A 13,951-nucleotide genomic window follows, 5' to 3' on the forward strand; every position below is an offset into this window, starting at 1 on the left:
GTGGTTTTCGTCCTGGTCGTGGAACGGTAGACCAGCTCTATACTCTCGGCAGGGTCCTTGAGTGTGCATGGGAGTTTGCCCAACCAGTCTACATAAGTTTTGTGGACTTGGAGAAGACATTCGACCTTGGCCCCCGGGAAATCCTGTGGGGAGTGCTCAGAGAGTATGGAGTATCGGCATGTCTGATTGTGGCGGGTGTCTCCCTGTATGATCAGTGTCAGAGCTTGGTCCGCATTGCCGGCAGTATGTCGGACCCCTTTCCAGTGAGGGTTGGACTCCGCCAAGGCTGCCCTTTGTCACCGATTCTGTTCATAACTTTAATGGACAGAATATCTAGGCGCAGTCATGGCTTTGAGGATCCCCTCAACGCCATGACTGCGCCTGGTTTGGTGGCTGCAGGATCAGGTCTCTGCTTTTTGCAGATGATGTGGTCCTGATGGCTTCAACTGGCCAAGATCTTCAGCTTTCATTGGATCGGTTCGCAGTGAAGCGACTGGGATGAGAATCAGCACCTCCAAGTCCGAGTCCATGGTTCTCGCCCGGGAAAGGGTGGAGTGCCATCTCGAGGTTGGGAAAGAGATCTTGCCCCAAGTGAAGGAGTTCAAGTACCTAGGAGTCTTATTCACGAGTGAGGATAGAGTGGATTGTGAGATCTACAGGCGGATCGGTGCGGCGTCTTCAGTAATGAGGACGCTATATCGATCCGTTGTGGTGAAGAAGGAGCTGAGCCAGAAGGAAAAGCTTTCAATTTACCGGTCGATCAACGTTCCCATCCTCACCTATGGTCATGAGCTTTGGGTTATGACCGAAAGGACAAGGTCACGGGTACAAGCGGCCGAAATGAGTTTCCTCCGCCGGGTGGTGGGTCTCTCCCTTAGAGATAGGGTAAGAAGCTCTGTCATCTGGGAGGAACTCAGTGTAAAGCCGCTGCTCCTCCACATTGAGAGGAGCCAGATGAGGTGGTTCGGGCATCTGCTCAGGATGCCACCCGAACGCCTCCCTAGGTCCGAACGGCAGGAGGCCATGGGAAAGACCTAGGATACATTGGAAAGACTATGGCCTGGGAACGCCTGGGGATCCCCCGAGAAGAGCTGGACGAAGTGGCTGGGGAGAGGGAAGTCTGGGCTCTCTGCTTAGGCTGCTGCCACCGCAACCCGACCTCGGATAAGCGGAAGAAAATGGATGGATTTAGTATGACAGTTATACTGTCATATTGAGTGTGACAGTATACTGTCATAAAACCCGATTTTGTATTTGCAAACCTGATTCTTGTAAAACTCACATCTATACAATATTACAGGCAATTTGGACATAATGCACGTTTGGTTTAGGAGTTATGTTTATATAACTTTAATATATAGTATGACATCTATACTGTTATAATGAGTAAAAAAACTAACTTGTGTCTGTCATAAAACAAAATTTTTGTATTTGCAAACCTTACAAAAACAAATGATTCTAGTAAAACTCACATGGATTCAATATTACAGGCATTTTTAGACATTTTGCATGTTTGGTTTAGGAATCATGTTGGAATGCATTTGTATTGCTTTTTTCACATTATCTCAGCATTTTAAGAACTTACTGTCATATTGAGTAAAAAAAACTTTTTGTGTTTGCAAGCCTTAAAAAAACAACCGATTCTAGTAAAACTCACATTGATACAATATTACAGGCATGTTTAGACATCTTGCATGTTTGGTTTTGGAGTTATGTTTATATAACCTGCTTTCTGAGCCGCCACCTTTGTGGTTTGCGTGTCCCACTGATCCTAGGAGCTATGTTGTCCGGGGGCTTCTATGCCCCCTGGTAGGGTCCCCCAAGACAAACAGGTCCTAGGTGAGGAATCAGACAAAGAGCAGCTCAAGGACCTTTATGAAAAGTACAAATCGAGGACCTAGATATTTTCTCGCCCGGACGCGGGTCACCGTGGCTCCCCTGTGGAGCCAGGCCCAGAGGTGGGGCACGATGGCGAGCGACTGGTGCCCATGGGGCCCAGCTCGAAGAGGCAACGTGGGTCCCCCCTGCAATAGGCTCACCACTCATGGGCTGGGTCATAGAGGTCGGCTGCAGTGTTAGCTGGGCGGAAGCCGAAGGCAGGGCACTTGGCGGTCCGATTATCGGCTACATAAGCTCGCTCTTGGGACGTGGAACGTCACCTCGCGAGGTGGAGAAGTTCCCGGCTAGATAAAGCTGGACTCACTTCGACGCACAGCAAGGGCTCTGGAACCTGTTCTCTCAAGAGGGGTTGGACTCTCTTCCACTCTGGCGTTGCAAGTAATGAGAGGCTGGGTTGGCAATTCTTGTTGCCCCCCGGCTCAAAGCCTGCACGTTGGACTTAACCCAGAAGACGAGATGGTAGCTTCCCTCCGCTTTCGGGTTGGGTGACGGGTCCTGACTGTTGTTGGTGTTTACGCACCAAACAGCAGCTCAGAGTACCCACTCTTTTTGGATTCCCTTGAGAGTGCTCCCTCGGGTGATTCCTTTGTTCTGCTGGGGGTCTTCAACGCTCATGTTGGCAACGACTTTGAAACCTGGAGAGTCGTGATTGGGAAAAATGGCCACCCGGATCTGAACCCAAGTGGTGCTTTGTTATTGGACTTTTGTGCTCGTCACGGATTGTCCATAACAAACACAATGTTCAAACATAAGGGTGTCCATATGTGCACTTGACACCAGGACACCCTCGGCCGCAGTTCCATTATTGACTTTGTAGTTGTGTCATGGGATTTGCGGCCTCATGTTTTGGACACTCGGGTGAAGAGAGGGGCGAGCTTTCTACCGATCGCCACCTGGTGAGCTGGCTCCGATGGTGGGGTAGGATCCCGGACAGACCTGGCAGGCCCAAACGCATTGTGAGAGTCTTTTGGGAATGCCTAGCAGAGTCTCCTGTCAGAGAGAGTTTCTTTTTCTACCTCCGGAGGAACTTTGAACATGTCATAAAGGAGGTGCTGGACATTGAGTCTGAATGGATCATGTTCCGTGCCTCTCTTGTCAAGCCAGCTGATTGGAGCTGTGGCCGCAAGGTGTTTGGTGCCTGTCGTGGCGGTAATCCTAGAACCCGCTGGTGGCCACCAGCAGTGCGGGATGCCGTCAAGCTGAAGAAAGAGCTTATCTTGTCCTTTTGGCTCATGGGACTCCAGAGGCAGCGGGCATACCGACAGGCCAAGCAGTGCCTGGGGAGTCTGTGGTGGGCTCTCCTATTTCTGGGGCTGAGGTTGCCAAGGTAGTTAAAAAGCTCCTCGGTGGCAATGCCCCGGGGGTGGATGAGCTCCGTCCGGAGTTCCTTAAGGCTCTGGATGCTGTGGGGCTGTTTTAGTTGACAAGACTCTGCAACATCGCATGGACATCAGGGGCGGTACCTCTGGATTGGCAGACCGGGGTGGTGGTTCCTCTCTTTAAGAAGGGGAACCGGAGGGTGTGTTCCAACTATCGTAGATCACACTCCTCAGCCTTCCCGGTAAGGTCTATTCATGTGTACTGGAGAGGAGGAACCTCGGATCCAGGACGAACAGTGTGGTTTTCGTCCTGGTCGTGGAACGATAGACCAGCTCTATACTCTCGGCAGGGTCCTTGAGTGTGCATGGGAGTTTGTCCAACCAGTCTACATGTGCTTTGTGGACTTGGAGAAAACATTCGACCGTGGCCACCCCGGGAAGTCCTGTGGGGAGTGCTCAGAGAGTATGGGGTATCGGCATGTCTGATTGTGGCAGGTCGCTCCCTGTATGATCAGTGTCAGAGCTTGGTCCGCATTGCCAGCAGTAAGTCGGACCCCTTTCCTTTTCCCCTCGTGTTGGCTGCCCTTTGTCACCAAATGTGTTCATAAATTTTATGGACAGAATTACTAGGCGCAGTCATGGCGTTGAGGGGATCCGGTTTGGTGGCTGCAGGATTAGGTCTCTCCTTTTTGCAGATGATGTGGTCCTTATGGCTTTAACTGGCCAGGATCTTCAGCTCTCATTGGATTGGTTCGCAGCCGAGTGTGAAGCGACTGGGATGAGAATCAGCACCTCCAAGTCCGAGGTTCTCGCCCGGGAAAGGGTGGAGTGCCATTTCGAGGTTGGGCAGGAGATCTTGCCCCAAGTGGATGAGTTCAAGTACCTGGAGTCTTGTTCATGAGTGAGGGAAGAGTGGATCGTGAGATGCACAGGCTGGCGGCGGAAATGAGTTTTCTCCGCTGGGTGGCGGGTCTCTCCCTTACTGTAAGAATTTGCACCGTTTAATTACAGTAACCTACTGGCAGCTAATGGTTCCAGTATAAAACTGTTTTTCTACAGCACACATACTGTGATTTATCACTACAGTTTATTACTCTAAAAAGTATCACAGTACTGTGCTGTATCAAATATACGCTTCACAGCATAATACTGTCATCTGTTTAGCGGCATTACACTGTTATTTTAGTGTATCTACTGTAATATCCATTAACAGTTAATTACAGTAAAATAATTGTAAGCACTATAGACTGAGCTTTACAGTATAATGCCACTAGAAGTTAATGAGTTGAACTTTTAATTTTTCAAAATCAAAACCCCTGCAATCTGCTGGCATAAAAATGACTGGAGCAATGGCCTTGCAAGATTATGTTTTTATTAACCAATTATTTTAAAGTGCATCAAATACATTCAATGTACATTTAGTGCATTCTTCTTATTTTCAGTAAATCATTTTAACATTTATAACATGTCCACTTAATTTCTAACTGGAGACAAAACACTGAACACGAGTCCAGTGTTTAGTTGTCGGCTACATAAAGCCCCACTCAAAGTCTGTGAGATGTTTTATAAGGGTGGCTACGTGAGGATTTACAGTTGCTGCCTTTTTCTGGACCAGCTTCCCGGTCTTCTTGGACACCACCTTTCCCTGGCTAGCCTTTGTTCCCCTCTCAGGGTGAACGCCAATGAATCGCCTAAAAAAGAGAGAAAGCATAATAGATATTCTGTTGTGATTGAAGATTACTTGCAGTCGATACAGAACCCCCCTCACATTGTTATTTAGGAATATGCACTGCACAAATATTAATATCAATTTTAGGATATATGTGAGCCTATACCATAACCACAGCTGTAGATGAGTGAATGCTCTAAAACCCATTAAGACAAATTCAGAGAGGAAGACAATGCTAAAGCCTCCCCAATCCCTCTCTCTATTTATGTTTTCTCTCCATCTACGGGACCGTGTATTTACGCTGATGTTTCCTGCTTTCACCCATTTAAAATATCGTTACCTGCTCATTACCTATCTTCTCTGCATCCTGGGGTCACACTGGTGCTTCTTGCCTTTACCCATTCAACATATCTTTACCTGCACATTACCTACCTTCTCTGCAGAGTGTGGTCACGCTGGTGCTTTCTACCTTTACCCATTCAACATATCTTTACCTGCACATTACCTACCTTCTCTGCATAGTGTGGTCACGCTGGTGCTTTCTACCTTTACCCATTCAACATATCCTTACCTGCACATTACCTACCTTCTCTGTATCCTGGAGTCAAGCCGGTGTTTCCTGCCTTTACTCATTCAACATATCTTTACCTGCACATTACCTACCTTCTCTGTATCCTGGCGTCTAGCTGGTGTTTCCTGCCTTCACCTATTCAACATATCTTTACCTGCACATTACCTACCTTCCCTGCATCCTTGGGTCACACTGGTGCTTCTTTCTTTCACCATACAACATATCTTCACCTGCACATACCTACCTTGTCTGCATGGCCTCGACCACATCTGCGCTTCCTTCTTTCACCCATTCAACATACCTTCACCCGCACATTACCTACCTTCCCTGCATAGTGGGGTCACACTGGTGCTTCCTGCCTTTACCCATTCAACATATCTTCACCCGCACATTACCTACTTGCTCTGCATTCTCGGGTCAAGCTGGTGCTTCCTGCCATCATCCAGTCAACATATCTTTACCTGCAAATTACCTACTTTTTCTGCATCCTGGGGTCAAACAGGTGCTTCCTTCTTTGACCCAGTCAACATATCTTTACCTGCACATTACCTACCTTCTCTGTATCCTAGAGTCAAACTGGTGCGTCGGTCCCTAATAAGAAGTTCCACAAAGGAACAGAAGAGTCATTGATTTAAGGCACCAAATTGGGGAAATGACAAGTCAAATTCCTGAACAGAGGTGAGAAATATAAAATAAAATATCCTAACAGTATTTTAACAGTATCAAGAGGATTTACCTTTGAACAAATTCCAATGTCCGAGGACCTTCCTCTTGGTATTCCAAGTTGAACACATAGTAGGTGGCAAGAAGGGCAGCAAGCCCTGAGATTAAGCTAGGTTGGACGCCTTTGCAGATGACATCACCTTCCATGCTGATCATCCAACGTTTTATTGTGACTTTGTCACCAGCAACTGGTACAGTCAAGAAATGCAGTTTATGTTCCTAAACAGTATCCAATATGGGTAGCATTTTAAAAGTATTTGGAATGGCCAGCTCACTCGCTCTTTCTTTCCTCTGTTTACATCTAGTCTCCTAAGGCAGTGGTTCTCAAATGGGGGTACGCGTGCTCCTGGGGGTACTTGAAGATATGCCAAGGGGTATGTGAGATTTTTTTTAAATATTCTAAAAATAGCAACAATTCAAAAATCCTTTATAAATATATTTATTGAATAATACTTCGACAAAATATGAATTTAAGTTCATAAACTGAACATCTAATCAAGTAGGCTATTCCATTCATTACCATAAAGCCAGAGTTTCCCCCATGCCATGATGGTTTGACCATACCTGGCGGTGCCACACGGCACCAACTGTCAATCAACTATCCATGTAGAAAACAATGGAGGCTTGGTTAAAGCGTAGTGGACATGTTCCATAAATATTGATGTTAAAGATTTCTTTTTTTGTGAAGAAATGTTGAGAATGAAGTTCATGAATCCAGGTGGATCTCTATTACAATCCCCAAAGAGGGCACTTTAAGTTGATTACTTCTATGTGTAAAAATCTTTATTTATAATTGAATCACTTGGTTATTTTTCAACAAGTTTTTAGTTATTTTTATATCTTTTTTTCCAAATAGTTCAAGAAAGACCACAACAAATGAGCAATATTTTGCACTGTTATACAATTTAATAAATCAGAAACTGATGACATAGTGCTGTATTTTACTTCTTTATCTCTTTTTTTCAACCAAAAATGCTTTGCTCTGATTAGGGGGTACTTGAATTTAAAAAATGTTCACAGGGGTACATCACTGAAAAAAGGTTGAGAACCACTGTCCTAAGGCAGTGGTTCTCAACCTTTTTTCAGTGCTACGAACATTTTTTTAATGCAAGTAGACCTCCATGTCTTCATAACAGGAATATCCTGAATTCTCAAGTTGCATATCACAATAGTCATCATCAGTGTTAATAACACAAGAGCTGCTTGGATTTGCTGTTGATCAAGTCAAACTTCGTTCAGTGTAGCCGTAGTGCTTCCTTGACACGTGCGATGTGAAAGTAGACTTAACTGTAAATCTTTTTTCACATTGACTGAAGGGGCACGTAACTGTCCTACCTTCGGTAATATGACTTTTCAAATGCAGGAGAAAGGCCCGTATATCATCGCACTTCGCGCTACATGAGACAATATTACAAGGTAAACCTTCTGCGCTATACATATCAGTCCTACTCTTGCCATATTTATGACGACGGCTGTGAGTTTTGAAGGCTGAGAAGTTGGAAAAAACTCTTGTGCATTTAGGGAAAGCACACTTAAACGATGCATTAGGCATACAACTATGACTTCGCATGTGTCTAACATACGCAAATACATTGCTGCAAGTCGTAGCACATATGTTGCAAGTTATCATCTTTTATGATGACTATGACAAAAAAGAAGAAAACTTAGCTAGCTAGCATGCGGCGGTACATGCGCGTGGTCAACGATAGTGTCTGTGATGCTGACTGTGACGCTATGTCATTTCGGACTTTATAAATATATATATAAAGTAATTCAAACAGAAAATGACACATCAAGGTACAAGTGACTCTTACCTTGTTATCAAAAACACACGATGTAGTAGGATGGATTTAGCAGGGCCGGCCAGGTGAAATGAAGCTCGGTTGGACGAATTGTGGGCGGACCCAAGAAACAAGTCTGAAAAATACTGAATTACACTGTAGGTTTTACAGTAACTTACTGCTGGTCGATATTTTTTGAAAAATGCAACACAATTTACAGTACTTAACTGCATTTAAGAAGAACATGATAGGTTGATTGGCAACACTAAATTGGCCCTAGTGTGTGAATGTGAGTGTGAATGTTGTCTGTCTATCTGTGTTGGCCCTGCGATGAGGTGGCGACTTGTCCAGGGTGTACCCCGCCTTCCGCCTGATTGTAGCTGAGATAGGCTCCAGCGCCCCCCGCGACCCCGAAGGGAATAAGCGGTAGAAAATGGATGGATGGATGGAGTATATAACTGTAATTTTATTTTTTATTTTTACAGTAATTTTTTACAGTGAAGGTCATGGGTGTCAAGCTCTGGCCAGTGGGCCAAATTTGGCCCAACGTGTAATTTGACTTGGCCCTTGAGGCAATATCAAATTAACACTAAAGCTGGACCGTCGATTATACATTGCGGCAGTGCCGCTGTAACACTGCATTCACCGCAACTTCTAATACTTGCCAACACTCCCGGGAGTGAATCCAGCACTCCTCCCGAATTTTTTTTTCTTTTTTTCAGCTAGTCAAACGAGTGCCGGCCCAGTTTCATGTCAGTGCAGCTTCTGCACCCACACACAATTGAATGCAACGCATACTTCATCAACAGCGATACAGGTTACACTGACGGTAGCCAAATAAAAAACTTTAACACTTTTAGAAATATACGCCACACTGTGAATCCACACCAAACACATTTCGGGAGAACATCCGCACCGTAACACAACATAAACACAACAGAACAAATACCCGGAACCCTTTGTAGCACTAAATCTTCCGGGACGCTACAAGGTGTGTGTGTGTGTGTGGGGGGGGGGGGGGGGGGGTTGGTGGTAGCGGGGGTGTATTTTGTAGCGTCCCGAAAGAGTTAGTGCTGCAAAAGATTCTGGGTATTTGTTCTGTTGTGTTTGTGTGATGTTACGGTGCGGATGTTCTCCTGAAAAGTGTTTTTTATTTTTGTTTGGTGTGGGTTGACAGTGTGGCGTATATTTCTAACAGTGTTAAAGTTTTTTATACTGGCACTCTCAGTGTAACCTGTATCGCTGTTGATGAAGTATACGTTGCATTCATTTGTGTATGCGTGCTGAAGCTGCACATTTCTTGTGACTGGGTGTGAATTATGTTAGAATTGGGTGTACGAGATATGACTGTTGAACACCTTCGTTCGATAATGAAAGTTGCCTCAGCTCAAAGCCTGAGCCCCGACGTTAAAGAACTAGCATCTAAAAAAAGATGCCAGGTATCTGGCTTGGGCACATCAAATTAGATCAGTGTGTTGCAAACTGAGCAGTTTAAAGTCCTGAATGGTTGTTTTATTCATTGTTATTTTATTTTCAAATTTATTAGCCTGTGGAAAAAGTTAATGTTGATATTTACCTCAGAAGGCTGCAAATAGAAAAGAGGCATTCCATTTTTATTTAAATTGTATTTGATATGCAATTGATATTTTTTAATTATTATTATTATTATTTGAAACTCCATTTTGCATGTCACTATAAAGTTATATAAGCCTTGCTTGTTCAATATTCAATGCAAAACTTGTTTGGGTCCCTATTAAAAGGTTAATTTGTTCAACCTTGGCCTTTGTTCAGTTTTAAACTTTGGCCCACTCTGTATTTGAGTTTGACACCCCTGGTGAAGGTGAAGCTCTGTCATCCTGGAGGCCACGGGGAAGACCCAGGACACATTGGGAACACTATGTCTCCCGGCTGGCCTGGGAACGCCTCGGGATCCCCTGAGAAAAGGTCCTAGGTGAGGGATCAGACAAAGAGCAGCTCAAAGACCTTTATGAAAAGTACAAATCGAGGACCTAGATTTTTTCTCGCCCAGGCGCAGGTCACCGTGGCTCCCCTGTGGAGCCAGGCGCAGAGGTGGGGCACGATGGCGAGCGACTGGTGGCCGGGCCTGTCTCCATGGGGCCCTGCCGGGCTCAGCTCGAAGAGGCAACGTGGGTCAACCCTCCAATGGGCTCACCACTCATGGGCCCATTGAGGTCATAGAGGTCGGATGCAGTGTGAACTGGGCGGCAGCCGAAGGCAGGGCACTTGGCGGTCCGATTATCGGCTACATAAGCTCGCTCTTGGTACGTGGAACGTCACCTCGCTGGGAGGGAAAGAGCCTGAGCTGGTGCGCCAGGTGAAGAAGTTCCGGCTAGATATAGTTGGACTCACTTCGACACACAGCAAGGGCTCTGGAACCTGTTCTCTCAAGAGGGGCTGGACTCTCTTCCACTCTGGCGTTGCAAGCAATGAGAGGCTGGGGTGGCAATTGTTGTTGCTCAAAGCCTGCACGTTGGACTTTAACCCAGTAGACGAGATGGTAGCTTCCCTCCGCCTTCGGGTTGGGTGACGGGTCCTGACTGTTGTTTGTGTTTACGCACCAAACAGCAGCTCAGAGTACCCACTCTTTTTGGATTCCCTTGAGGGAGTACTGGAGAGTGCTCCCTCGGGTGATTCCCTTTTTCTGTTGGGGGACTTCAATGCTCATGTTGGCAAGGACAGTGAAACCTGGAGAGTCGTGATTGGGAAAAATGGCCACCCGGATCTGAACCCAAGTGGTGCTTTGTTATTGGACTTTTGTGCTCGTCACGGATTGTCCATAACAAACACAATGTTCAAACATAAGGAAGAACTTTGAACATGTCACGAGGGAGGTGCTGGACATTGAGTCTGAGTGGACCATGTTCCGTGCCTCTCTTGTCGAGTCTGCTGATTGGAGCTGTGGCCGCAAGGTGTTTGGTGCCTGTCGTGGCGGTAATCCTAGAATTCGCTGGTGGCCACCAGCAGTGAGGGATGCCGTCAAGCTGAAGAAAGAGCCTATCGGGTCCTTTTGTCTCATGGGACTCCAGAGGCAGCGGGCATACCGACAGGCCAAGCAGTGCCTGGGGAATCTGTGGTGGACTCTCCTATTTCTGGGGCTTAGGTTGCCTAGGTAGTTAAAAAGCTCCTCTGTGGCAAGGCCCCGGTGGTGGATGAGTTCCTTAAGGCTCTGGATACTGTGGGGCTGTCTTGGTTGACAAGACTCTGCAACATCGCATGGACATTGGGGGCGGTACCTCTGGATTGGCAGACCGGGGTGGTGGTTCATCTCTTTAAGAAGGGGAACCGGAGGGTGTGTTCCAACTATCGTGAAACACACTCCTCAGCCTTCTTGCCCCAAGTGGAGGAGTTCAAGTACCTAGGAGTCTTGTTCACGAGTGAGGATAGAGTGGATCGAGAGATCCACAGGCGGATTGGTGCGGCGTCTTCAGTATTGAGGACGCTATATCGATCCGTTGTGGTGAAGAAGGAGCTGAGCCAGAAGGAAAAGCTCTCAATTTACCGTCGATCTACGTTCCCAGCTTTGGGTTATGACCGAAAGGACAAGCGGCCGAAATGTGTTTCCTCTGCCGGGTGGTGGGTCTCTCCCTTAGAGACAGAGTGAGAAGCTCTGTCATCCGGGAGGAACTCAAAGTAAAGCCGCTGCTCCTCCACATTGAGAGGAGCCATGAGGTGGTTCGGGCATCTGCTCAGGATGCCACCCGAACGCCTCTAGGGAGGTGTGGCAGGAGGCCACGGGGAACGCCTCGGAATACCCAGAGAAGAGCTGGACGAAGTGGCTGGGGAGAGGGAAGTCTGGGATTTTCTGCTCAGGCTGCTGCCCCCGCAACCCGACCTCGGATAAGCGGAAGACAATGGATGGATTTAGAATGACAGTTATACTGTCAGATTGAGTACAAAAACTAACTAAACCTTACACAATATAATGTTTCTAGTAAAACTCACAAAGATACATATCTCCAGGCATTATTAGCCATTTTGCATGTTTTGTTTAGGAGTTATGTTTAAATAAATAACTGTCAGATTGAGTGTGACAGTAAACTGTCATAGTGAGTAAAACCCTTATTTTGTATTTGCAAACCTTACAAAAACAACTAAATCTAGTTAAACTCACACAGATGCAATATTACAGACATTTTTAGACATAATGCATGTTTGGTTTTAGAGTAATGTTTATATAACTTTCATATTTAGTATGACAGTTATACTGTCATATTGAATAAAAAAAACAACTAACTTGTGTCTTTGCAAAACTTACAAAATACCATTTTTCTAGTAAAACTAACTAAGATACATGCTCCAGGTATTATTAGCCATTTTGCATGTGTTGTTTGAGTTATGTTTAAATAACTGTCATATTGAGTGTGACAGTATACTGTCATAAAACCCAATTTTTGTATTTGCAACCCTGATTCTAGTAAAACTCACATATATACAATATTACAGGCAGTTTTGGACATAATGCATGTTTGGTTTTGGAGTTATGTTTATATAACTTTCATATATAGTATGACAGCTAAACTGTTATATTGAGTAAAATAACTAACTTGTGTTTGTCATAAAACCCAATTTTTGTACTAGCTAACCATACAACTGATTCAAATAAAACTCACATGGATTCAATATTACAGGCATTTTCAGACATGTTGCATGTTTGGTTTAGGAATTATGTTGTAATACATTTTCCACATTATCTCAGGATTTTTAGAACATTACTGTCATATTGAGTAAAAAAATAATTTTTGTGTTTGCAAGCCTTAAAAAAAGCATATGTTTCCAGTAAAACTCCCAAAGATGCATTATTTCAGGCATTATTAGCCATTGTTCAGGTGTGGTTTAGGAGTTATGTTTAAATAACTGTCATATTGAGTGTGGCGTTATACTGTCATATTGAGTTAAAAAAAAACTAACTTGTGTCTTTGCAAACCTTACAAAAGAAAATGTTTCTAGCAACACTCACAAAGATAATTTTTTTCACGCTATTAGACATGTTTCATGTGTATTTAGGAGTTATAATTAAATAACTTTCATATTGAGTGTTAAAGTTATAATGTCATTATGTGTAAAACTTAATTTTTGTATTTGCAAACCTTACAAAAACAATTGATTCTAGTAAAACTTACATAGATTCATTATTACAGGCATTTTTGGTTTAATAGTTGTGTTTGAATACATTTGTATTGCTTTTTTCGCATTATCTCAGGATTCTAAGATCATTACTTTCATATTGAGTAAAACACTACTTTTTGTTTTTGCAAACCTTACAAACTCACATGAATACATTATTATAAGCAATTTTAGACATGCCACATGTTTGGTTTTGGAGTTATGTTTATATAACTTTTATATTTAGTATGACTGTTATACTGTCATATTGAATTAAAAAAAAACTAGCTTTTGTCTTTGCAAACTTTACAAAATATCATTTTTCTAGTAAAACTAACAAAGATACATGTCTCCAGGTATTATTAGCCATTTTGCATGGGTTGTTTAGGAATTATGTTTAAATACATTTTTATTGCTTTTTTCGCATTATCTTAGGATTCTTAGATCATTACTTTCATATTGAGGAAAAAACTACTTTTTGTTTTTGCATACCTTACAAACTCACATAAATACATTATTATAGGCAATTTTAGACATGACACACGTTTGGTTCTGGAGTTATGTTTAAATAACTTTCATATTTAGTATGACTGTTATACTGTCTTATTGAATAAAAACAACTAGCTTGTGTCTTTGCAAACTTTAAAAAATATCATTTTTCTAGTAAAACTAACAAAGATAAATGTCTACAGGCATTATTAGCTATTTTGCATGGGCTGTTTAGGAATTATGTTTAAATACATTTTTATTGCTTTTTTCGCATTATCTCAGGATTTTAAGATCACTACTTTCATGTTGAGTAAAAAACTACTTTTTGTTTTTGCAAACCTTACAAATTCACATTAATACATTATTACAGGCATTT

Source organism: Entelurus aequoreus, linkage group LG01 (assembly GCF_033978785.1).
Source record: "Entelurus aequoreus isolate RoL-2023_Sb linkage group LG01, RoL_Eaeq_v1.1, whole genome shotgun sequence".
Lineage (NCBI taxonomy): Eukaryota > Metazoa > Chordata > Actinopteri > Syngnathiformes > Syngnathidae > Entelurus > Entelurus aequoreus.